This window comes from Strix uralensis, chromosome 1, assembly GCF_047716275.1.
Source record: "Strix uralensis isolate ZFMK-TIS-50842 chromosome 1, bStrUra1, whole genome shotgun sequence".
In the NCBI taxonomy this organism is placed as follows: domain Eukaryota; kingdom Metazoa; phylum Chordata; class Aves; order Strigiformes; family Strigidae; genus Strix; species Strix uralensis.
In genome coordinates, this window is record NC_133972.1 from 136,746,339 (window position 1) to 136,773,153 (window position 26,815).

Consider the following 26,815-nt stretch of genomic DNA (forward strand, 5'->3'; position numbering starts at 1 on the left):
AAAATGAAAGGGAATCGTGCACAACTTCCAACCTAATTACAGTGGGCTGGCAGCATGTTCATGCGGAGAGCTCAAGGATGGTAACTGTCAGCATGTGGGTTTTTTAAGTTCTCTGGAAGCCCTTCCAGATAGAGATTTATCTTTTAACATAGGAAAACAAAAGCTGAACTTCTGGAGGACAAGGTTGCGCATCACTGGGTATTGCCAAGTACCAGAGTGACCCAGCCCTACAAATACAAGGGCAAGGGCAAAAATGACCACTTCTTCCCTCCTCCGTCATCCTGGTTCCACCAAACAACACCTGCCGTTTACATCCCAAGGCCTCACCTATTCTATAGTCACCCAAACAATTTAAAATTAGAATAAAAATTATAGAGAACGTATTGTGCTTGTATTTTCCAATACAAAGAGCGTGGTTTGTTTTCATTAATCCATGAAAAGTAATTTATGCAGCTGACAAATTATAGAGACTCAGATGATTAATACATACAGAGAAATTCTGTTTGTGTGGTTTATCACAGGCTTAAGGAAAAAAATGGCTCCAGGCCTGGCCCTGTGACAGACTGAGCACTGCCACCTTCCAGTGACGGCAGCGGAGCTGTGCGTGCTCATTCCCTCTCGGTTACAGTAACTTGTCAAGCATAGAAAACATATGTGCGTGTGCAAATGTATGCATTCCACAGCATAATCTTTTATCTGATCTTTCAAAACCTGGGATGGGTTTGAAGAGGAAAAGGTGAAAATTATGAGACAGATTTTCATTCTTGCCTGCTGCTAATTCTTTTTTATGTGTATGACAGTAAGGTAAGCAGCATCACCAGCTCCATAATCCTGCCAATGGGCCTTGTACTTGGGGATAAATCAGCAGTCTATGCCCATTCATTCCTTAGTCTTCTCTTCATAAGTAGTGGGAACGCAGTAAAAATGCAAATGGGAAGCCTCTGTCCTCTGTGAAACTGTGTGGCCGCTATTGAGAATGGGCACCATTCAGGGCATCGGACGGTGACAATCCTGTGCTAACCCAGGCAGCATTCTGAAGGAATGGCAAAGAATTTTTCGGTAACATTGCTGGCCTCTGGAGCAATTTATTTTTTCACATATGGGAAATAAACACTTCTGTCATTGTTTAACAGTACTTTGTAGTAAATAATAGGTAGCACCCTGGTGAAATACTCAGCTTTTACTGTCAAAGCTGACAGAAATTTTGATGTTTTGTTTACTTCTCTAGCCAGATGTTTTTAGGAAAGCATAAACTATAACTGTAAAGTGAAAAGCGTTTCTCCTTCCTATTCCCTACATTAATTTTACTGATAAATGATATTCAATAGAGGAATCTATCTTTTATGGTTACTTGACCCTAATCAACATGAATGTTTTCAATGAATGACATATGTAAGTATTCCAGCTATATGCAGACAATCATGATTGATTGGCCAAGCAATTTCTGCAACAATAAACTTTCATTACAGAATCTTTGATAAAAATCACAATTCTCTGGCAAGCTAATAATTTATGCAAATTACATGCATATTTGTTTACAAGCTTTATACACTGTATCTGGCAAACAGGATAAGGAAGTTCTGTGTTATATCACTCAACACTGGTCGTGGAAGTAACTAAACTTTGAAGCAGCCTTAAAGGAAAATTCAGGAAATACAGTGTCTGCCTTGTTAGTAGATACCCTGCAGAAGTACAGCAATGAGTCCTACCAGAGATCACAGCAGTAACCACACTACTTTCACAGGCAATGCGAACAGCAACATCACAGTCAGGTAAGTAGGATTACTTTCAAATCTATCACATACTTGAAGATCACACTGATGACAAAATTAAATCTATTTATAATGGGTCAGAAGAATGACTGATTGCTAGCAACAGCATGTATCTGAACCCATGCCGCTTTGTTGATGAGAACCGAGCACTGCCAGGCAAAATACCAGGCATTCATTTTAGGGCCAGGATGCAAGATCTAAAATTTTAAGTTTGATCTTCACCCAGTGCTATTCCCTCTCATCTTTGTCATTCACCCTCAGGAAATGGGTCATTCCCAAGTGAAAGCAATTATTACTCAGAAGGACTTGCTTCTTTGGAAAAGCAATGACAGAAGTTTCCAGCTAAACAGAAACAAAAGGCTTGTGCAGTGTGCCAAAGACCAGATCATGATAAACTAGAAGATGCTCTATTTTGTCAAGAAGTGAAAGTTATTATCAGCCTTCAGCTACAACTCAGCATGCTCTCCATACCATGCATTATGGAGAAAGGATAGCTAAAAGTCTGGTGTTATCTTAACTGAATCCCTGGCAGAGCTGATCCTGCCTAGCCAGCAAGGCTAGCAGTTTTGCCTGACCTGGGCCTAAAAGCACTCTAACATTTCAGCCTTAAGCTTGAGAAAGAGGAGAGAGAAAACACAAGTGTGAGCTAGAGAGAAGACAGCAATATCATCACAACCCGCAATGAATGCAACCTTTTTCTACTTAGATATGACACCCTAGTGTCCAAAAAGCACGGATAGGCCCCCAACTGGATAGCACTTACGATATCATAAGTACTATTAGTAGCACCAACTATCTACAAAGAGACAACAACAGTATGTGCTTCATCACACAGAGCAGCTTCAAGTTCCATGCAGTGTGGACTCTTGTATTTATCACTATTATTAAACCAATTCTGCACTCACTTCCAAACTGCTGCTGAACTGCATATATTTTGTTGCCCTTCACTTGAGTGGGTGTTATTAAAAGCCCGAACACTAACCACCACGCTTACTGCGGTACGCTGAAGGGGTGTTGGTCACAGGCCTCCTTGCAACCTTGTTCTCAGAGGCAGCACACAGCCCAGCACACTGTTCTGGAAGGACAGGAATCACCACTGAGCAACTTCAGTTCAGCTTTCATAAACCTTTGGGTTAATTAGTAGTTAGTCGATGGTGGTTAGAAAACAGCATCTGGCTTATTTTGAGGACCTGGACTGGTGACTCTTGTCTGGGATATGTCCAACTGAATAACTTCCATATCCTCTTCTACTGCCTTCCAATCATCTCCAAAATGAAAAACTGTTTTCCTTCACTGCTTTCACGTACTCAGAGCTTGAACTGCTGCCATTGCAACAGGTTTTGCATTTCACACCACTAATAGACACACTTTGTTAACACTGATGTCATTCCTACACACGAGACCAAATTTGGGCTGCTCAAAACGTGGGATGTATATTAGCAAAACACAAACACATTAGGAAAACAACATGAAAAGGGAAATACTGGGCAGAGGTTCCAATACTAATTACAACTATTCAAACAACCTGCTCAGAGGTTTTGCTGCTGCAGTCAATGTTCCCAATGTTTGTTCAGGTACAGCCTTGTCTGGTAAGAATAGCTCTACAGCTGACTCCCATGCAGGGACAATCTCAGCATCCAAGACAAGCTGCTCAATGGGCACACTGCTTTTTTTTACCTATGTTTTCCTTTTATTTTTTGGCTCAAAATCTGGTTCTGAGGCCCTGTCTCGCAAGCAAATTAAATTGATTTCACATGCAAACTCCTCTGCAAAATAAAGGCCCCACATTTTTTATCCTGAATATCTCTTTGACAGTTGATCCAGCACAACTGGCAAACAAAATGGATTCACTGGGGCTCTCAGTGTCCAGCAATTGCCAATAGAAAATCAATCTTTAGGGCAGTAGACCATTAAAAGATAGGAGAATGTAAGTGTTATTAGCTTAGATGTGTAACCTGATTATATGGAATTCTCAATGGCAATTACTGTGAATATTTATCTGCTTTCCATAGTGCTCTGTCAAATACAAATTGAAGGAATGGTACAATCCCATTACACTAAAAGATAAATGCCTCAAAATAAAATAGGTTGAGCAACTAGCACATTCACTGCTGTATTGATTTGTATGTTCACGGCTTATGTGCAGTCACTGATCTCGGCAGCTGTGAAAGGTTTGCTTAAATCCATATGACATTCACATATATTTAAGCATCCAATTTACTGTTTGGTTGTTAGTGAAATTCTTGCTGCAAATATCCAGTTTAGTAGAGAAGAATGAACAGTACAGAAGAATTACCAAGTCAAGGATGTAAATGCGTGAAAAAGACAATCATAGAATCATAGAATGGTTTGGGTTGGAAGGTTCAATGAAAGCTCCTTACAGAGAACACAGAGCAGTGATGCCTGGCTTGTGATTATGCTTAAACTTGGGAGTATTTGACAGGTTGCGAGCCGTATTTTTCAGAGTTGAAGACACAGGAGACAACCTGGTACACAAATATGAAATGGTGGGAGTGGATCAACGGGCTGAAAAAAAGAAAAACAAACAAAGCGACTCTATCCTCAGATTTTCTCCTGAGGGTTTTAACCTAGATATTATTGCAGTTCAAATATAAACTAGATGAACCCTTCAAACAGGTTTGTTGCCCTGTCCTGTAGCAACTGAGCATAATATCCCATCTTCCAAAATGCACAAACACCCTTACCACCTGTAGTCAGGTGTTATAATAGTTTCTAGTTTTCTGATAGCTCAGAAGGTTCTTAGTCCTTTATACACCTATAAAAGGTCTAAACTACAGCTCTTGTGTGCATGAATTCACTGCAGTTCACTAAACCTAACAACCTTCCAGTAAGTGGGATATTCTACCACACTTCCTTGTCCTGGATGTGATTTCTGCGTATTAAAATAAGTGAAAAGGAGGTTTGCAAAAACAAAGAAACAAGTCCCTACTACTGGGCATGAATTGCTTTGAGGAGAAGCTTTTTCTTAAATCTGATGTAAAACCATTCTCAGTAACAATGAAGATGTATCATCTATTTAAAAAAAAAAAAAAAGTTGCATCTTTTTTCCCTTTGAGAAGTATTTACTTCTAGCCATAAACTCATTAGCTTCTATCATGGAAAATGCATAGTGACTTTTAATTAACTCTTGTCCTTCACTAATTTTACAAGGAAAACAGCAGCAAAAAAACCCAAATTGCTCCTGGAGACTTTGCCATTTCTGATCTGTACTACTCTTATTTCCATAAAATTATCAATGGTATTTATCTCTAAGTAGTCCGAACCCAAAGCTACATACCATGAATCATGGGGGAGAGCATCAAAGCCGCCTTCTGTGTTATTTTGCTGCCTCCAGCTCTGGCAGTAGGTGTCAGCAGAAGCTAAACAAGTGAACCTTCCCACTGATCCCAGGAACTGCCACGCTACACGGATGGTACATTAGTGCTATAAGGCACAACTACTTTGTCACTCTATTGCCTTTTAGCTGACTAATCAAATAAAAACAGAGAGTCCAGCTGCTGACCATCCTGGATGATTGTATACTACTGAGCAAATAAGCAGGACAAGCTCTGCTTATGCACTAAAATTTCATTAGCATAGCAAGCATGGTAGGGTAGTTTGCAAGACACATATATAGATATAGAACATTGCATACTGAAGAATGACGGGAAACCATGATGTACACATTGAGAACATGAGTGCCTGTCCTGAAGTCCAGAACTCATCAGGAGATCTGCTCAAATAACTGCAACAAAATGGACGTGAAGAGAAAGCAGAGGAAAGATCCCACTACTTTACTATAGAGCACTGCATAAGGAAGATTCAGGGGATATAATTTTAAGGGGAGGATTTCAAATAAAATCACACTAAGATCCTTCATTACCACCAAGTTCACTACTCAAATTAACAGATATCTGCTGGTAAATGGGTACAGTGGGAGAAAGCTGGCTAACAGGTAGAAAGTTTGAGAGAGATTCTGTTGATATAGAAGATGTAAGACATCCTATAGGGAAGGCTCTCTAGCTTTGAATCTGAGAAAATCTAGCTGAGTGAAAAAAAGTAGCAAAGAAATTGCAGAAATGTTCATGAAATTACAAGAGAGATAAAGAAAGACAATGGACTTTAATAAAACATGTCTGAAACTCTCCACATTGCTAGATAAGATTTCATGGGAAGAAAGTAAAAAGCAAAAATAATTCTGAAAAAATCATAGGTTACATGTGCCCAAACCATCCCAATCCAAAGAATAGTAAAGTGCAGAAAAATCAACTTGGTGAAACAGCGACATTGACCCCAAAATGCAAAAAGAGCCATGCCAAAAAACCCAAACCAAAATCAAATTACCAAACAGAAAGTAATATCGTCAAAAAATCAAACAATGCCAAAGCAGAAAGTAAGACACAATTAAGGGGCTAGAAGAAGGACATTCTGCAAACGCATCATTACTGTAAGGAATGGTTTACAATGCCAGCCGAATATAGTAACTTATTTTCTCTCAGTGAGAGCAGGCCACATACATGAGAAGAAGTGATAGCTGACTTATCTTGGCATTCGTGAATTTTGGTATCCTCTCACATTACACCTTACAATCAAGCCAGCAGAAAATGTGCTGATCGGATAGTGCTGTGCTAGATAGAAAAGCCATTATTATAGCATACTTATGTAACCACGGCATATGCAGAGCAGCTGGTCACTACCAAACTGTAAAAGCATATCAAAATTAGGTTATGCAGGCATCTGTCCTCAGTCTGTTCATTAATTATATGCAAGAGTATACTTATTAAACTTGTGGGAAATACTAAGCTGGAAAGAGTTGCAAGCACTTTGAGGGAGAATTTATAGTTCAAGATTATCTTGACAAGCTGTTGCAATAAATAGGATTAGAAATCAGCACATATAATAATTTATTCCCACTTATAATCACAAGATAAGGGAGTAAATTTATTGGAAACATTCTTCAGAAAGAATCAGGGCATACAGTGAATCACAAACTGATTGTGAGTCAGCCATGTCATATTGTTATGAAAAAGCAAAGCCTTTTAAAGGATCCAGATCATGAGTATCACAGGTAAGACAAAACAATTGACATGGCAACTTGCAGCAAGCGCAGTATGTGTTGGTACCTCATTTCAAGAAGCATGTGAACCAACAGGGAAAAGTCCAAGCTAGATGAACAAAAAATAATCATGGTTTAGAAAAAAATAAAAGACATGAGAGGAAGAATGGATGTCCTCATCTAAGCATGCAAGAGCTAGGTAACTGAGGCTGGTATCACACATAGACTGGAAGTAAGAGTCAAGATATCAGTAAAGAAAGATGATACAAAATTAGAGGATATGAGAAAAAATATGTCAGAGATTATACTGCTTCATGATAAATAATCTGCTCTACTCCCAAGCCCTTCCTATATTTCTATTTGTGTCTATGACTGATAAATCCACTCCTCTGGTAGTTAAGTCTTTTTCACCTCCTGTTTACACCAGTCCAGCACTCAGCGCTCGAGGTGAACTCTGAAATTTGGGGGAATGTTCCTGATGAAGACAAACAAAAACATGCTGACTATGTTGAAAACTAGAAAAAAAGCCAAATGAGAATTTGAGAAAAAGAGACTGAGAGCTTACCTTCTTGTATGTGGGTTAGCAGAGCTGAGAACTTCATCTAGTTTTATAATAACCTACAGATCAAAGAATATTTGACTGAAGTCGTTACCCCTCCCAAGAGCATTATTCCCCACTCGGCTCTTACAAAGCACTTCACTGGCTCTCTGATGTGTTTCCTTCCATGAAGGAAAATTGAATTATAGTGTTGGGGGACAAAAGAGATTCAGTGGATCGATGGGGTAGTTGAGGGGGAAAGAGATGCACATGGGATCTCTGGTACAAGGAGACAACAATAAGCAGCCTCTGGCAGGGTGGGAAACCCCAGCTCCACTGAAAGGGAGTCCCAGCAATCCCTCTTCCTTGTTGCACAATACCAGACCCTTGGAAGGCAGCCTCAGGCAGGTATTTTTACTACAGTTGTCTGAATAAGATGGAGAATAAACTAGAGGACATGTAACTGCGCCCCAAACTTTGCCTTTAGGGCAACTATTTGGGGAAACTATCTATTTTGTCAGAGAGAATGGATAGTTTCCCCAAATAACTCTTTAGAAACAGATAGGATCTGAAAATATTCTGAAAGAGGAGAACATGGCATTTTTACCACTGGTTTAACATTGGGTTAGGTTTATCTAATCCCTACTTTAAATATTGTGCCTCAGTCACTGCCTAGGACTCCAGACACTTCCCAAATAGACCTTTTGTGAGCAGCTATCTCCTATCATGTGTGCAAAAGGATTTCCCGTAAACTTCCAGCAGTTCCCACCAGCAAAGAAGCTACCTCAGATGCAGATAGCTACCGGTATTTGAAACATGCACTAGTGGGAGCAGATCCATGTATCAGTTGGTTAGCACATCTGGGACACTCACTCTATTCTTCCTGCTGGAGCTCTGCAAGAGTTAATTACAAAATAGATGCTTCTAGAATGGAGTTACAGCACATTACAGACCCCAGGGCTTAATAACACTTCACTTGCCCAGTTCAGTTATCCTTTCATTGTATGCCCATTGCATTTCACTATGCTTATTTCTGTGTGCAAGTTTATTAAAAAAAAATATGAGTAACTTCAGGTCTTTCCCAGTTTACCCTACAGAAGAGATTTCATTGGTTTCCTTAAGGTGGCTTCATCTGTACTGCATTACAGTGCGGAAGGGTTCATAGAACAGAAGACAGTAAAGATGAGAAAGCAGAACAACAAAACTGAAGGAAAACAAAAATTTTATTTTCATTTTTAAACTGTACTCTCACTATCAGCAGGACTGACAAGAGTGCCTGTGTTAATGAAGAGTGAGTATTAAGCAACAACACTTCTGATTTACGCATATACAAAAAAGACTTCACATATATAAACTTTACTAGCCTCTCCACTTCAGTTACAAATGGTTAACTTAGCTTCCTTACAGCCTTCAACTCTTGCCCACTCAAAAGGCTTATTCTCTTCTTTAAAAGACTTTACACCCCAACTCCTATATTAAGAAAAATAAGAACACCTCCATGAACATGTGGTAAGTTTTGAGATTTTATTTCTGGGAAAGCTGTTGCCTCATCTTTGGTACTTCCTGATAACTCAAGGGAAACATCTGAGGCAGACACTTTCTTGTTCCCCAAAATGGCAACCACAGCTGGAATGAAAATGAAAAGAGAGAAGAAACGAAAAACCCACTTCATTAAATAAATCTATTTTCTAAGTGGGATGTTTTGTTACACTGAAACTTTAGTAAGTTAATTCAACTTCTTGGAGACTTTCATTGTTATATCACATGATGTATTTTTTTCCTATACCAGTAAGTTTTAATCCCAATTCCCTTTTATAAAACTATCTTAAGAAGCAAAAGCAGACTTAGGGTTTTACTTAGGGCCTCTAATTTATTATCTGCAAAATTATTATATGTTGCAGTGAGTAAGATGACTATACGTCCTCTCATGTTTTCTTTGCTGTATCATTTGTTTTACTGTTTTGAGGTATTTAGAAATAATAATTATGTAGCGCCCTTGTAATACATGCCATACTGCCTTTTTTTCTTGCATCTTTTTTTAGAGAAATAACTTCTAATACTTGGCTGGATGTTTGACAACTGTTATTTAATATATTAAAGATAAATAGTTTTTATTTTTAAAGAGGTTTATTACAGATTTAAAGAATGTAGTCTTCCATTATTTTAGTTAATTCTGCTTGCAGAGGTTGACTGTTAGATGATGTAGCCAATGTGACTGGTGTTTCCTATGACAAATAGTTCATAGCAGGGATCCTGAATGCAAAAAATGGGCTCTGCTTTGTATGTAAAAATTAAACAGGCTTGTGGTGTGAATGGATGAACCTTTTGGTCTAATTAATCTTGAACTTTATGGAGAACATACCTGAACATTTAACAGTAGCATAATATGTCACAGCAGTTGAGTAAGAGGATATGGTAAAAGAATAACAAATTTACCTTTTGGAAGGATGGAGAGAAAATGAAGTGTTTACTAGCTGCCTAGATGGAGGATCCCATGCTTAAATGCTTGTCTCACTGTTTCAGGAAAAGAACTGTACTTACTGTGTTGAAAGCTGCTCCTAATTAGGGGCTGAGTAACAGTGCTTACATGTCCTGAAATATCACCCACAAACTTGGCAATATCTTTTTCCTACTCAATTCACTGATATTCACCTTGTCTCAGGATTAGACTGCTAATGACCATTATTTAATAACAACTAGGACTTGGAAACATGTCTCTGTTTACCCTCTGGAGGAGGGCACCTCACCTGAATATCCGTCTATGGTGGACTCCAATTCTGCAAAATCTGATCTAGATTTACTCGTGACACTGACGAGTGCAAACTAAAGTACGAACCTCAAAGCATCCAACGGTGTAGGAAATATAACCAAGTGAAACCAACTTAAAATGGTGGCTAGGAAAAGGGTGACCTCCACTCTTCTCTACCTGTTCTGATTTGGGTGTTGATATGAAAGTCTAATGGCAATGCTTTGGAGAAGATAATTTTTCCTTGGAGGCACAATGGGAGTTATATAGGGATCCCCAGATGTGATTTGGCAACCAAGTTCCAGGAGCTCAAAAGCACTTAAGTTTCTTTTTATTTAACATGTCTGTTGAACTTTCATCTTAATTGCTGTAGTCCATGTTTCAAATGTTCAATAAAACATTCAATACATATACCTTGTAAAACTCCACACTTATTAGAGATATGAATAGTTAGCTAGCCCCCTGGAGACAAACTTTATTATTCCTTCAGGAACTTTCTCTGAAAAAATGGGAATTTGTGTGCCTGAAGATAGGAACCTCTTTGTGAACACAGATTTAGTGGCAGATGAATGACATGTCACAACAAGCCCTTCTCATGATACAGTAATCATTGATTTATTTCCTTGCTAGCATGTGGTTGTGGAGGATCTAACTAGCCTGAGCGTGTACTGTCAGGTCTGTTGAGCAGACAATCCTAGGTGAAAGATCACCTTGTATAACTTTCAGCTCTCTACTTTAAAACTTTCTTAACTTATTTTATTCCACGTGTGCTTAGTCTCTGTTTCTTTTCTCCCTACTTTGGCTCATAGCCTATAGTGCTAGAAAGCTCACTACCAGTCTACATCAGCTAATGACCCTTTGTCTTTGCAATTTTCCCTTCTAAAGTTCAGCCTGCACTATTATGCAGCTTCTCGATGTGGGAGGAGGCAAAAGTAGGATGTATGGAGGCAGAGTTGCTATGGGGTAGAAGTGCAAAGGGAAGAAAGGTGGAGACATGCAAATCAGTGAAGCAACAGAGAATGAAAGGAAGAATAGCAAAAGGCAGAAGTAATGGTGACCTCACAGAAGATGTTTCCCCCCTTCTTGGTGGTTTGATCTCTCACAATAAGGTGGAGAATACAGCATCTCCACAACTACTCAGTTACAGCACAAAGGGTTTACTCTGACCTCAGTCTGTACACCAGACTGCTGATGTTGATAGGAGTTTTGTTATGCTTTAAAAGCAGTATGTCATCATCCCATTTTCTCTTTCTGTGTTGCTGGTGCTTCTAAGTGAGCTATTCAGACATTGACCTGTGTGTAGTTACACAAATCAACCTGTCTACAAGGATATGTGTAAGAAAAGAAAACAAATGATGGAGCAAACAGATGAGGGAATAAATGAGGCACATCTATTAGCTTTGTTTGTTCAGCAGCAGGGCTGAGACCAACCTTTTAAAGATTTTCTAGGTTTAGTGCTTCCTCTTATGGATGATGTAGCATTAAGGACCTTGAGTGTGTACTTATGTGCTCACAGCAGAATACCAGAGCAAAAGGAAAACATGCTGTTCTTACAGGGCAATCACGATGGAAAAAAGAAAAGGCTGACTGTAGTGGCAAGTAATTTTTTCCTTTGTTCTTTTTTTTAAAAAGAGGATTTCACCTTAGGTGAAATTTGCTTATACTAAAGGGAGGGTGGTTAATATTCTCGCTGGTATTTAGGTCTCGTGCTGTGGCTGTACAGGGATGCAATAGCCTAAGTAGCCACAGAAGAGTCTCTGGTGCAGAGAACTGAACTTGGACAGTGTGTGAATTTGCAGTTCATGCAGGGGCTCCACCACCACAGCAGTGTCATGGAGGAGTCAGGGCTGCATCTGCAGGTTGTGTTGCAGACTGGAAACTTTCTCCCAGGCTGTCAGCAAGCCAACCCATCATTTGCAGGAGGACCATGTCTTTCTCAAACCACCTAGTTTGTGTCAACGTGCACGTAAAGCAGGAAAAATGGATTCTATCAGGTCAGCGGTTTTCACACACACATAAAGAAAAAGAACTAGAAGAGAATTCCAGTGATTCAGCCTCCTCAAATGATAAAAGCTGCTGTTCATGGCTGTCCTTTTGTTTTTCTTCCTGCTAGCTCTGTGTTCTTTTTAAGTGACAGGAAAACTCTATAAAAGGTGGCATATTATTGTTCAATAACTGAGGTGGCTTTCACTTAAAATGGATGCTTTTCACAGTTTTTAATTTCAGGCAAGAAACAAACAATACAAGAATACCTTGTTAGAGTTTTGGAAGTAGAAATCCTGGCACCAGTATGGGATGAGCACCGACAAAACTAGGTACTTTCTTTAGTGTTTAAGAAGTACAAGAATGTTGTGATGATACATCAGGTTATAAGCTACTCTGGAGTTGAACAGCTCTTTCCCTTTTTGGGGAGGGGAAAAAACATTTTTTCTTTTGTTTTTGGTTTTGTCCTGATACAGGAGAAAACCTTCCAAGACGTTTTCCTCATTCAGGTTCTTGGGAGAGAAGGGAAAGGAGAGAGTGGATACATCTGTTATTCAGTCTTGTCTCTACCAATTTAATCCAATGAGGAAATAGTGTTTTAATACTGAAAGATTAATTCCTGAAAATCTAGGCCTTACAGGAAAGGTTTAGTTGTGTTAATCAAACACTTTCTTGCAAGTATATAATATGGCAAGAACCTCTCCTGTCACTACTTAGCATTACTACCACATAACAGGGGTGGATCTCTTGAATGGGTCAAACTGCAGAACGTTTTGTTTGGAGATCTGCATTTTGGAAGTTATCCTGAAAATAGTTTTCTGTGTGACTGCATTCTAAACAATTACACATGGAAGATGGATCAAGGACAGCCACATAGATGTAATGTTAAAAGTATGCAAGACTTATGAGAAACAGAAGGTTACGATGATCATAGAATCATAGAATGGTTTGGGTTGGAACGGACCTTTAAAGGTCATCTAGTCCAACACCCCTGCAGTGAGCAGGGACATCTTCAACTAGATCAGGTTGCTCAAAGCCCCGTCCAACCTGACCTTGAATGTTTCCAGGGATGAGGCATCTACCACCTCTCTGGGAAACTTGTTCCAGTGTTTCACCACCCTCACCGTAAAAGATTTCTTCCTTACATCTAGTCTAAATCTACCGTCTTTCAGTTTAAAACCATTACCCCTTGTCCCATCACAACAGGCCCAGCTAAAATGTTTGTCCCCACCTTTTCTGTAGGTGCCCTTCAAGTACTGGAAGGCCACTACAAGGCCTCCCCCAGAGCCTTCTCTTCTCCAGGCTGAACAACCCCAACTCTCTCAGCCTGTCCTCGTAGGGGAGGTGCTGCAGCCCCCTGATCATCTTCGTGGCCTCCTCTGGACCCACTCGAGCAGGTCCATGTCCTTCTTATGTTGAGGGCCCCAGAGCTGGACACAGTACTGCAGGTGGGGTCTCATGAGAGCGGAGTAGAGGGGGAGAATCACCTCCCTCAACCTGCTGGCCACACTTCTCTTGATGCAGTCCAGGATATGGTTGGCTTTCTGGGCTGCGAGTGCACATTGCTGGGTCATGTCCAGCTTTTCATCCCCCAGTACCCCCAAAAGCTGTTGCCTTTCTCAGTGGTCTCTTGCCTTCCTCTTTCTGCCACTCAAAAATTTCACCTGTGCCCCATCTGTGCTTGGAGCAACCTCACTTGACTCGCATCCCTTCTTTGAGGCCTCCCTGAAATTCTCCTTGTTTTGTGAAGCCTCCAGGCTGGTACCATCTTAGGTGTGGCACATGGGCACCTCAGCCGGCCGTACTCAGAACCATGAATCTGATGCACGCAAGTGTTTTGAGGCAGGATTGCGCAAATTAAGGGTGGGGTGGGTTTTTCTGTGCTGCATCCTGTGGTAATATGTGCAGAAGAAAGCATGGCAGGAAGAAGCAGCCAGAAAAGAGAAAACAAATGTTGCTCAAGACTTACTGATAAGTCTATTTTTACCACATCCTGCTGTAAGAAACGAGCACTGAAAGTGACTATTGAAGAAAAAAAGGCAAAATAATGCCTAGAAGACAGAAGGGGGGAGGATGCTTCTGCACCCTGGCTAATGTCTCCAATGTCTCTTTCCTCCATCCAGCCCCATTAACTCAGTTTTGCTGGCTTGATGAATGAAATACTGGCGTCGAAAATCCATCTTGGCTTTCTGTGCCCGGGCGTGACAGCTCTGCAGTTGAGGGAGCGCCCGGGATGATGCGGGCCAGGCGTGCGGGGCTGGCGAGGAGGAGTCACTAACTCCTCGCGTGTCTCGGCGAAGGGCCAGCCCCGCAGCCTCAAAACCCGCCCCCGAGGCTCCGCGTGTGCCGGCTGTGGGGAAGGAAGGCCGCGTCGCCCTGGATCGTCCCCCGCTTTAACCGGAGGAGGCCGGTAATCCGGCCTCGCAGCCCATGGCCTCGTGTTTGCCGGCGGCCGCAAGCTCTGCAGGCAGCAGTCGCAGGCTTTGCCCCTGCCCGTCCCTCGGGCAGCTGCAGCCCAGCGGCTCTCGGCGGGAGAGGGCCTGGGGCCGGGCCGGGGGCAGGCGGCTGGACCCGGGACGGAGGGGGCCCGGGGCCGGGCCCGGGACAGGCGGCCGGGGGCCGTGGCCGGGCCGGGGGCAGGCGTCTGAGCCCGGGGCGGAGCGGAGAGGGCCGGGGCCGGGGCCGGGGCGGGGGCGGGGCGGAGGGGGCCGGGCCGCGAGTCCCCGCCTGACCCCGCGGTGGGCGCCGCCCGCCGCCGCCCGGGGGGGCGCTGGTGGGTGCGGGCCGGTGGCGCAGGGAGGCGCGGGCGGCTGCGGCACCGGCTGCGGCACCGGCACCGGCACCGACAGCGGCTCCGCCTGCTCCCGCGGGGGGGTGGGGGTGTGGTGGTGTGGTGCGGGGAGCCCCCGCGGGTGGGAGCCCGTCCGCCCGGGGCTGCGGCAGGAGGAGCGCGGCTGACGCGGCAGGGCAGGCAGCGCGCGCCCCGGCGGCGAGGAGGAAGAGGCCACTCGAGCGAGCGAACGGACGGACGGACGGACGGACAGACACACACCCCCGCCCCGCCCCGGCCCGGCCCGGCCCGGCCCGGGCGGCGGGAGGGAGGCAGGGAGGCAGGTACGCGGGGCCCGGCGGTGGCCGTGGCCGTCCGGAGGCGCGGAGGTTCAGCGGCCGCCAGGGGGGTGGGAGGTGCGTGGACGGGACGCGGGGCCGTTTTGCCTCCCTTTTGTTGAAAATGTACCCGTGCTTGTCTGCCATCCCCCGCCGCGCCTGTGGAGTATGTTGAGTGTGGCCCTGCCGAGCCTCCTGCGGAGAGGGGGGGCGCGGTGGGGGTGGGACTGTTCACGCAGGAAAACGCTGATCCGCGTGGGCGTGCGGCTTCCACTCGCGGGGATCCAGTTACGGACCGGGGGCGAAGTGCTCGCAGATGGATAAACAAACACGGAGAAACTGCTTCCCCCCCCCCCCCCCCCCCCCCCAGCTGCTATAGTTTTAGATACTATATTTGCAGAGAAGTCATTCCACATTTCACATTCCCTCGTCTTTTTTTTTTTAATTCCCACCTTTTTCCAGCAGTGTTACTTGCTCCTGCTAGTACTCTTCCCCTGATTTTATGCATTACTGGTGTATGTGTAGTTTTTCATATTACACTTTATTTTGCATGGCTGGCTGAGTGTGGGAGGGTTTGATTTCTGGGTCGCAACTACAGACAGCACCAAACTCCATTTCAGTTCCACTAGTTAATTCCATATAGACAGTAATGCCAAGCTGGAAACAGACATTTAAGAGGTATGGCATTTACATTTAGAGTACTTGAAAGAGCCCTTTTCCAGAGAGCTCTTTCCCAGTGCCCCAGTAGGATGGGGAGACCCTGGTTCGCTTTGCTTCGTGCCTCACAGAGGAAAAGCAGTTCCCACAGTTCGGGTCTGTGGTCTCTCTTTCTAGTGGTCTCTGTGCCAGAGAGGCATGGGCTGGAATTGCCTCTTTACCCGTTTAAACACCTTCAATATGAGAGAAGGTTGGAGCCTGGGAGAAAATTAAAATAATGTTTTCTCCTCCTGTGCAGAAGGAGCTGCAAAGTATCGTTGCCTTCTGCACAGATCTTTTACAGGGAAGGTAAATTTCTGACGTAGACATGGAAGATTTGCATTAGGGAGAGAACTAGTGGGGCTTGAAAGGGTATCCCATAACATTCACCTGTGTGACTTTGTATTGGCACGATGTCTTTGGCTCAGGTCTTTCATGAGCATTGGTCAGCACTCCTTGGCTTCCCCTTGCTGAGAATTATGTGCTCCTGCAGAGATGGAGTTTTTTTGTCTGAATTGTGCTAGGCTCTTTTAATTTTTGGGAGTGTATGAAGAGCGGGAATATGCTCTAGTTGGCAGCAAAAACCAGTTAGTGATCTCTGTATTTCTCTCCAGTAAGTGCTACAGCCTCTTTGTTAACATGCTCTGAGCATTGAAACAGCATTGACACTTATATTGGACACTCAAAATAGGTGCTGACAGCCCTTGCATTTAATTTCTTTCATGCTAATCTAATAAACTCAGTATCTGTTGTTATCTTAAAAGAGGATTAAACATTTCCTGAGGGGAAGGAGACTTATGTGGACTGGTGTATACATGGGCTGCATCCAGAGTACTGCAAGACTTCTAATTCATTGGTTGTGTTGTTCTGAGGGGATCTTCATTCTGATAAACAATAACTGATGGAAGTTGTTGCTTTTTACTGTCACTCTCTGCATTTTCATTCTCTAAGGACAGGTATCTTTCTAAGAAGCCTGACCAAGCTGGATGTTCAAGTCTTACTGAACAGAGGTCTTCAAAGGACCTACGGGGGACATTAGTTGGGTGGTTCCTAGCCTACTCTGCTTATAAAATAATGTATTGCAGGGAGCTAGTAGTTAATGTTTTAAGATGTGGGCACTTTAAAATTACTACTCTGTTCATTTTTTTACTTGTTTAAAGTCAATCCACAAGTAGGTGGATAATTTGACTGTAATGGCATGTGTTTAAAATAGTGATTGCTGGTTTTTAATATGCAGAATTGTTTCAGCCTAGCTAGCTGGAGTAGCTGCAAGCCTCCAAAGCTGACTTGACCCAGCAACAAGATATTTTAATAGGATATGCTGAGAGTCAAAAATAAAGTATATTAAATAAAATGTAATGGGTATTAGTAAATAAAAATAGATGCAAAGCAACTCTTGTCTCCCCTGGGATCTAGGGTTTATGATGGAAATCATCTGTCATTTTATAATGCCATGCGTGCTAATTGCAGGTTCACGTTAATCATCACTCTATAAGAGGGTATGTCAAATCTTATTTTCCATCCCATCCATACAGAATAAGCTTCTAATAAGCTGTGATCCTTCAGCCATATCCACACATCAGCTTTCTCCTGGGTGATCCTGCCTATATTCCAGATAATTTTCCAGATGGTTTCAGTTTTACAATTTGCGTGCAAGTACTAGGGTGTTTTAGTCCCGCAGCTACAAGCCATTTTATATACAAATGGCCTGCATTTCTGCATGTAAATAGAGATCAGATTACACATATTTGTAGTTGTAAATTAATATTTTTTTTCAGCTGTCTAATTTGTCATTTAGAAAAATGTTATTTTTAAGGAGTGGGCACTTCCCAAAAGGAAAGTCACTATTGGTTGTTTTTATTACTTCATTTTTGGACATTCCTAAGTTATTGAAGACTTATACTGCTATGAATTATTTTTTTCTTTAGACCGAGGAACTAGAAACTAGCATAAGTAACCTATGTATTTATATAGACTGAGCTGTAGTAAAGCAATATGTTGTTTTCATTTGAGGTTAACACTTTGAGTGTTTATGTTGAAGGATTCATTTTGTTCTAGTTTAAATAGTATCCCTATCATAGAATCATAGAATGGTTTGGGTTGGAAGGGACCTTAAAGATCATTTAGTTCCAATCCCACTGCCATGGAGAGGGACACCTTCTGCTAGATCAGGTTGCTCAAAGCCCCGTCCAGCCTGGTCTTAACACTTCCAGGGAGGGGACATCCACAACCTCTCTGGGCAACTTGTTCCAGTGTCTCACCACCCTCACAGTGAAGAATTTGCTCCTTATATCTAATCTAAATCTATCCTCTTTCAGTTTAAAGCCATTACCCCTCATCCTATCACTATACTCCCTGATAAAGAGTCCCTCCCCATCTTTCCTATAGGGCCCCCTTTAAATACTGGAAGGCAACTGTGAGGTCTCCCTGGAGCCTTCTCTTCTCCGGGCTGAACAATCCCAATTCTCTCAGCCTGTCTTCATAGGGAAGATGCTCCATCCCTCTCCTCATCTTTGTGGCCTCCTCTGGACTCACTTCAACAGGTCCATGTCCTTCTTATGTTGGGGGCCCCAGAGCTGGACACAACACTCCAGGTGGGGTCTCAGCAGAGTGGAGTAGAGGGGGAGAATCACCTCCCTCGACCTACTGGTCACACTTTCTTTGATGCAGCCCAGGATACAGTTGGCTTTCTGGGCTGTGGGCACACATTGCTGGGTCATGTTGAGCTTCTCGTTGACCAATACCACCCCAAGTCCTTCACCTCAGGGCTGCTCTCAATCCATTCTCTGCCCAGCCTGTATTTGTACTTGGGATTGCCCTGACCCATGTGCGGGACCTTGCATGCTAAAACAATCTGCAAGGCAAACACTTAACACTTTCCAAAGTAGAACTGAAGGGCTTCAGCATACTGCAAGAACATTTTGAATGTGTTAATCACGTTCCTGCTTGCATTCCTAATTCTCAAACAGAATTTATCCCTCCAAGTCTTCCAGACCACCTAACACAGTGTCTGCTTGACTCTGAAAGTGTCTTAAATGTATTGGATCTCCCTCTTTAAGCAGAAAGTTCTTAAGCGCCTTATCTAGAGCTGCCGTAGTTGAGCATCAAAGCTGTTAGGAGATTAAAAAACTAGGACACCTGGCAAGCACACTGTAAACACACGTGCTGATAGGATTGGTTGTGTCTCAAAATGCAGTTGTATAGGCTTTCTTTTTAAAACATGACCAGAATAGGAGCCAGTGCTCACCTTTCCCCAGGAGCTACTGGTGGTGGGATTTGTCTGAAAAGTAGACTGGTGTTCTAGCAGTTCCTGGACTCCTGGTCCCTCTGCCCGAGAGGTTCATGCCCACATCTTCCCTCACCTCTGCAGCTGTTGCATAGGCTGAAGTAAGTGAGTGGAGGGGAACACTTCTCCCCCTGTGTTTAACTTGGGCCATCTCATGGAAGATACAGCAGGTTGCCCAGGCTGACATGAGGGAGGACCAGAACCTGACTCTTTTGTAGCAGTTTGTGTGTTCCCCTGGGAGGAGGGCTGGGATCTAGTTCTTGGTTGCTGCTGATGAGAGGGTGAGAGGTGAGAATTTCCATGACATCCGCCATGTTTGAAGAGAGGAGCAACGCTTGGCTAGTTGCTCTAGCAGAAAACGGGGCCCAGAAGAAGAATGGGCTCAGAGGTCTGGAGTGGGTGATGACAGCTGTTTGTAGTCCTGGCTTAGGAGTTTCAGCTCTGAAGCTGAAGTGGGGAGAGTGTCCAGTGTTTCCTACCAGAAAGCCCCATTTCCAGGGCAGCAGTCTCCATCCCGGGCCACCTCTCTCTCTCGGTATATCTGTGTGGTGATAGGTGTCAGCCTGGCAGTTTTGTATTATGCAGGTTTTTAGATGTTGTCATAACTGATCCATACCACAGATTTGGGTGTCTGTGACCTGTAACTCCATTCCCTCACCCAGTTCTGTGTTGAGAGTCTTTCTCCCTAGCCTTTAGCGTGACCTTTTCACGTGGGTCTCTCAGACACCCTGCGATCATCATCTGACGAGGAGAGGGAAATTCCTCATCGCCTCATATTTGAAATGCTTTGCAACTACAGTGTTTCTTTGTTTTAGGGCAGGAAAGCACCTTGGGGTGGTGGGGGGAGTGTGGATAAGCAAGATTCATGTCTAAATTTATTTCAAAGCTCCTTTATTCAAAGATATATTACATCTTATTTCTTGGCAGTGTTGTTTGAAACTCTGAGTGTGACTGGCAAGCTGCTAGTGCGAAAAGCCTTGCTAAATACTATTGCAAAATACTGCCACTGCAGAAGTTGCATAACTTTACAGACCGTTACATTTCTCTTGGAGTAAACCAAAGGGGTACCAACTTCTGATCCTTTGCCTTCGCTGAGAAGCAAGACCAACACATTTCCATCTGCTTATGAGGCACCAGCGTGCTGCTTTGCTGCTGCTCTCTCTTCCAGTTCTTGCAATCAGTTTTCCTTCAACGGTACTTCTCCATCTCTTGTTCACTGTTATGAAATAACTGAGACAACAGAAGTATTTAAAATGCTTTCACAGAATCACAGAATTCTCTAGGTTGGAAAAGACCTTGAAGATCACCCAGTCCAACCATCAACCCAACACTAACAGTTCCCAACTACACCATATCCCTCAGCGCTAAGTCGACCCTACTCTTAAACACCTCCAGGGATGGGGACTCCACCACGTCCCTGGGCAGCCCATTCCAATGCCTAACAACCCGTTCTGTAAAGAAATGCTTCCTAATATCTAGTCTAAACCTTCCCTGGAGCAACTTGAGGCCATTCCCTCTTGTTCTATTGCTTATTACTTGGTTAAAGAGACTCATCCCCAGCTCTCTGCAACCTCCTTTCAGACAGCTGTAGAGGGCGATGAGGTCTCCCCTCAGCCTCCTCTTCTCCAGACTAAACAACCCCAGTTCCCTCAGCCGCTCCTCGTACGACATGTGCTCCAGACCCTTCACCAGCTTCGTTGCCCTTCTCTGGACACGCTCGAGTAATTCAATGTCCTTTTTGTAGTGAGGGGCCCAGAACTGAACACAGTAATTGAGGTGCGGCCTTACCAGTGCCAAGTCCAGGGGTAAGATCACTTCCCTGTCCCTGCTGGCCACGCTATTTCTGATACAAGCCAGGATGCCATTGGCCTTCTTGGCCACCTGGGCACACTGCTGGCTCATGTTCAGCCAGCTGTCAATCAACACCCCCAGGTCCCTCTTGACTGGCAGCTCTCCAGCCACTCCTCCCCAAGCCTGTAGCGCTGCTGGGGGTTGTTGTGGCCGAAGTGCAGCACCCGGCATTTGGCCGTATTGAAACTCCTACAGTTGGCCTTAGCCCATCGCTCCAGCCTGTCCAGGTCTCTCTGCAGAGCCTCCCTACCCTCGAGCAGATCAACACTCCCACCCAACTTGGTGTCATTTACAAACTTACTGAGGGTGCACTCGATCCCCTCGTCTAAATCATCAATAAAGATGTTAAACAGGAGTGGCCCCAAAACCGAGCCCTGGGGGACACCACTCGTGACCGGCTGCCAACTGGATTTAACTCCATTCACCACCACTCTTTGGGCCCGGCCATCCAGCCAGTTTTTTACCCAGCAAAGCGTGTGCCCATCCAAGCCGCGAGCAGCTAGCTTCGCCAGGAGAATGCTGTGGGAAACGGTGTCAAAGGCCTTACTAAAGTCAAGGTAGACAACATCCACAGTCTTTCCCTCATCCAATAAGCGGGTCGCCCTGTCGTAGAAGGAGATCAGGTTTCTCAAGCAGGACCTGCCTTTCATAAACCCATGCTGACTGGGCCTGATCATCTGGTTGTCCCGCACATGTTGTATGATGGTACTCAGGATGAGCTGCTCCATCAGCTTCCCGGGCACCAACGTCAAGCTGACAGGCCTGTAATTTCCCAGATCATGCTTCCGACCCTTCTTATAGATGGGTGTCACATTGGCCAATTTCCAATCTGTCGGGACCTCCCTGGTCAGCCAGGACTGCTGGTAAATGATGGAAAGCGGCTTAGCGAGCACCCCAGCCAGCTCCTTCAGCACCCTCGGGTGTATCCCATCCGGTCCCATAAACTTGTATGTGTCTATGTGATGCAGTAGGTCACTGACTATCTCCTCCTGGATTGCGGGGGGGTCGTTCTCCCAGTCTCTGTCTTCTGGCTGAGGAGGCTGGATTCCCTCAATACAGCTAGTGTTGCTATTAAAGACTGAGGCAAAGAAGGCATTAAGTACCTCAGCCTTTTCCTCATCACTTGTTACCATGTTTCCTCCTGCATCTAGCAGGTGATGGAGGCTCTCTCTGGTCTTTCTTTTGCTGTTCACATACTTATAGAAACATTTCTTGTTGTCCTTGATTGCTGAAGCCAGATTAACTTCCAGCTGGGCTTTAGACCTCCTGATTTCTGCCCTGCATAGCCTCACAGCATCTTTGTAATCACTGTGAGTGGCTAGCCCCTTCTTCCAAAAGCCGTAAACTCTCCTTTTCTCCCTGAGTTGCAGCCAAAGCTCCCTGTTCAGCCAGGGTGGCCTTCTCTGTCTCTGGCTTCTCTTACAGCACCTGGGGACAGCCTGCTCCTGTGCCATTAACACTTCCTTCTTAAAGAGTGCCCAGCCTTCCTGGACCCCTGGACCCTTCAGGACCGTCTCCCAAGGATTCCTGTCAAGCAGGTGCCCAAACAAGACAAAGTCAGCCCTTTGGAAGTCCAGGATGTCAGTTCTGCTGCCCCCTTTCCTGGCCTCCCCAAGAATAGAGAACTCTATTATTTCATGATCGCTGTGCCCTAGTCGGCCTCCAGCCGCCACATCATCCACCAGTCCTTCTCTGTTCACAAAGAGGAGATCCAGCAGGGCACCTTCTCTGGTTGGTTCACTCACCAGCTGCGTCAGGAAGTTCTCTGCCACACATTCCAGGAATCTCCGGGACTGGTCCCGCTCTGCTGTGTTGTATTTCCAGCAGATGTCTGGGAAATTAAAGTCTCCCTCAAGAACAAGGGCAAGCGATTGTGAGATTTCACTTAAATGCCTATAGAATATTTCATCCACCTCTCTGTCCTGGGTGGGTGGCCTGTAGCAGACTCCTACTACAACATCTGCCCTGTTGGCCTTCCCCCTGATTCTAATGCAAAGACATTCCACTCTGTCTTCACTGCACTTGTACTCAAAGCAATCATAACAGTCCCTAGCATACAGCGCCACCCCACCACCTCTCCTTCCTTGTCTATCCCTCCTAAAGAGCTTGTAGCCATCAGTTGGCACACTCCAGTCATGGAAGACATCCCACCATGTTTCTGTTATAGCCACTACATCATAATTTTCCTGTTTCATCATGGCTTCAAGCTCCTCCTGTTTGTTACCCATGCCTGTGTGATTTGGTATACATGCACTTCAGATGGGCTGGTGTTTTGCCCCCTTCCCCCTTCAAATCTAGTTTAAAGCTCTTTCATTGTATTGTTAATTGCAAAATAGTTTGGATCAGACATCAGACCAAGGAAGGCTTTGCCTCTGATTCTGGATGCGATGTTGCTAATGTAGCAGGTGCATCAGAACAGATTTGCAGTGCCCCATAGAGTTATACCTCATATTTGAGTGTTTATTGAACAAATGTGGAATTGAAATCACTCCAAAGTATTATATTTATCAGTATAATATAGGATGCAAAATCTGACATCTGAATATATGCAAACTGTGTGCCAGTTTCTGGGATCTTGTAACTTTTCTGTTTGCTATTAAAACAAGGCACCGGTTCGAAACACAGTTCTTATTTTGCAGAAACTATCTTGATCACTATTTCAGGGCTTTGCATCATTCATCTTTGCTCAAATTGGTATTTTAATGAGAAATTGCCAGCGTTTGGGGGACTTGTGAGAATTATTGTCCCTTTGATGTTGCATATAACATTGCATTACAGTGACATTTCTCAATTCGGCTAGGAAGATAGGCTGAAGGAGGTAAGTGCTGCTTAGCGCTGTCTTAAATCATGCAGTTATTCCAGTTAGAAGGAACCTTGGGAGGTGTTGAGTGTGACCTCCTGCTCGAAACAGGATTAACCCTGAGTTCAGACAGGGTTGCTCAGGGTTTTGTCTGGCTGGGTTTTGAAAACCTCCAAAAGACAGAGGCTCCACAGCCCGTCTGGGCAACCTGTCCTAGTGGTCAATTATCATCACAGTGGTTTCCCTTCTGCAGTGCAATGCAGCAAAGAGTCTGTCTCTGTCTTGGTAACCTTCTCAAAGACATTGGGAGGCTGCTGTTAGGTGCCCCTGAAGCCTCCTCTCCTCAAGGCTAAGTGAGTCCAACTCACCTTCTAGAGCACGTGCTGCAGCCCTTGGTGGTCTGTCTTCTGGCCTCTTCCCTGCCCTGTGTCATTCCTGCGTAAGTGCAGGAATGTCGGACATATGTATTTAAATGCGAATGTACTCAGTCTGCAGGACTCTGACAGAACTACTGTGTATTTAGATTATGATAGTTTAGGTTTAGACTATTTTTTTTTGGCATCTTAGTGTTAGGTATTTATGAACTGGGATCACTATCAAGCCCTAAAATATGTTTCATACTAAATTTAGTAAATAAGTAAGGACTGAGCATTCAGAAAATGAATGCTTTTACTTAAGTGCTGTGGAATTTCCAGTTTATGGTATGTGTTTTGCTTTAATGTTGGGAAGAGCATGGAAGAGGGATAGGAGGTAATTAAAGAAAAAAATAACTTTCGTACTCCCTTTGGATGGGATTTAACCATACCTTGCAAGATGCATTAAGTCTATGAGTTTGCAATGCTACCAGAAACTACAAAACAGGGAAAATTTAGAACAGTTGAGAAATAAAAGCTACCTGGCAAAAGCACCCAGACTGTCAAACATCTGAAGACAAGAGTGTTAAAGGAGACTTCTGCTTTCTTGCCTCAGTAGTAATGGTGCATCTTGATTATATTCTAGAAAAAAAATAAAAAAGCTATGTTTTCATAAAAGGGAAGTAAAAAGAGCATGTAGCGCTAAAGAGTATATAGAATGTTTTATGAGAGTGAAATAGAAGGACGTTATCTAGAGTCATAGTAGATGCTGACAGCCTAGAATCCAATTTGCCTCCTGATTTTTTTTTTCCCAAATACTAGGCCCTCCTATTTAAGTGTTTCATTTAAGTAATTAATCTAATGGTGTTAATCTAATCTGCTGATACAGTAATTTTCTTGTAAATAACTAATATAGCTTGATCAGTTGCTCTTACAAGGGGTTCTGGATTTTCAGACTAGCATGGAAATTGTTAAACAGCATTTTCATATTAAACCATGTAAACTTCACCCTCGTGAATCAGCCCTCAGTGAAAGAGTATCTGTTGTCTTTGGAATTGTTGGGTCTAACAACTCTTTCCTGCCATCCTTCTGTTTTTAGAGCCCTGATTGAAAACATAAGGGGTTTCTCTGTCAGGGGACCCAAAACTGTCCCTTGGTGGTGTCCCTTGAAAATCATGTGATACTTGCAGCAGTGACAGTACATTGCTCAGGCGAGAGAGCATGGCCAATGTGCTCCAAAATTTTCAACTGTCTTAGTGTTAAGTGTTTCTATCAAGATGAAACTGTGCTGTTTCCAATGAGGTTTTACATCTTGTGTATGTGTCCACACACATTATATGTAACTCTAAAGGCATATGCTGGGTAGGTTGGTTTAACTTCACTTTTCTTCAGAATTTTTTTGAGGTCGGCTGCCTCTTTGGTGCTCTTTTCATGTTAACTAATACGTGATGTGGTGGATGAATAGGATTTTTTATAGAATTATCTAAAACTAGGCACTGATTTATTTGAAAACAAAGGGTTTCTTTAGAGCTAAGTTTAAGCTGGCATTGCCATGAATCCTAGAATTATTCTACATTTAAATAAGAGAACAGTGATGCACTTGTACTTGGACTTTGAACAGCACAGAGCTGTTGACCAGAGACTCGGAGACCGCTGAGCAAATCTGTTTAGGCTCATTTGCCGAAGTTTCCAAGCCTACTTTTCTCTCCTTACACAGATAATGAAAAGCAAAGCTAAAAAATGCTATAAATTGCACCGATCAATGTGTTTGGAGGTATGCAAGTTGTTCTGCTGTGTGTGACCAAAAAATGTGTTAAGAACCTGAGTGCTCTGTAGCAATCTGAATGCATACTTTCTCTCTGTTTTCATTTGGGGTGTGTGGGATATAGTGCATAGCAGCTAAACAATACCTCACTTGTTTATAAAAAACCTTGGGAAGAAGGGGTGAGAAGGAAGAAAATATTTACAGTAGTTTTCTACCCAATTAAAATCAGAAGGCAGACTGGAAAGGAAAGAGTTTAACTACAATCCAAGCCAATTAAAAGTAAGTTTTGCTGTTTGGTTGTTAATTTACAGTCAAGGTAATGTAAATTTAAAGTAGAAGCTTGACTTAACCTCACCAATTCTGACAAACTTCAAATTTATGATTTATTTGGTTTTGGTCATAGCATCTGGGTGTTTAAGCACATTTTATGTGTATTGACAGAGGCTATTATGAATTCATAAACCGCCTTAAAATTTTAAATTTGTGGAGTACTTCACCAGAATGTGTAAATAATGCCTGTCTTGCAAACATAGCTCTGCGACATGAGCTGGCTAGGATCCTCAGTTAAGATAGTCTTATGTTTGATGCCCTCAGCCATTTTTCCCATTGTTTAATTACATGGGAATAAAACCAGAATTCTGTAGCTTCTCTCATGTATTAAAAGGTATTAGAATTTCTGTGCAAACATTTTAATTGTATTTGTTGATATTCGTTGATGTTGGTTGTGGTTTTTTTACCCATGTTTCATGTGTGTTTGTTTATAAAGAATTAAAATAGAGGTGGAAGGAGGAATCTCATAACACAGGGTTTTACTCAGAAATGAAGCTGTAAACTTGTCAATGTGTGCAAAAATCAGTTTGC

The 26,815-nt window shown here is 43.4% G+C and overlaps 1 protein-coding gene across 3 annotated transcripts in view; it reads left to right on the forward strand.

Annotated features, from left to right (window-relative positions):
- The first annotated feature begins 15,010 nt into the window (after positions 1 to 15,010).
- The window catches only part of SGK3 (serum/glucocorticoid regulated kinase family member 3), a 64,584-nt gene continuing 52,779 nt past the window's right edge, over positions 15,011 to 26,815 (forward strand). For all 3 annotated transcript variants that reach the window (XM_074882412.1, XM_074882377.1, XM_074882428.1), the window contains exon 1: positions 15,011 to 15,209. The gene's annotated coding sequence lies outside the window, so the exon portion shown is untranslated. The remainder of the gene's footprint in view (positions 15,210 to 26,815) is intronic.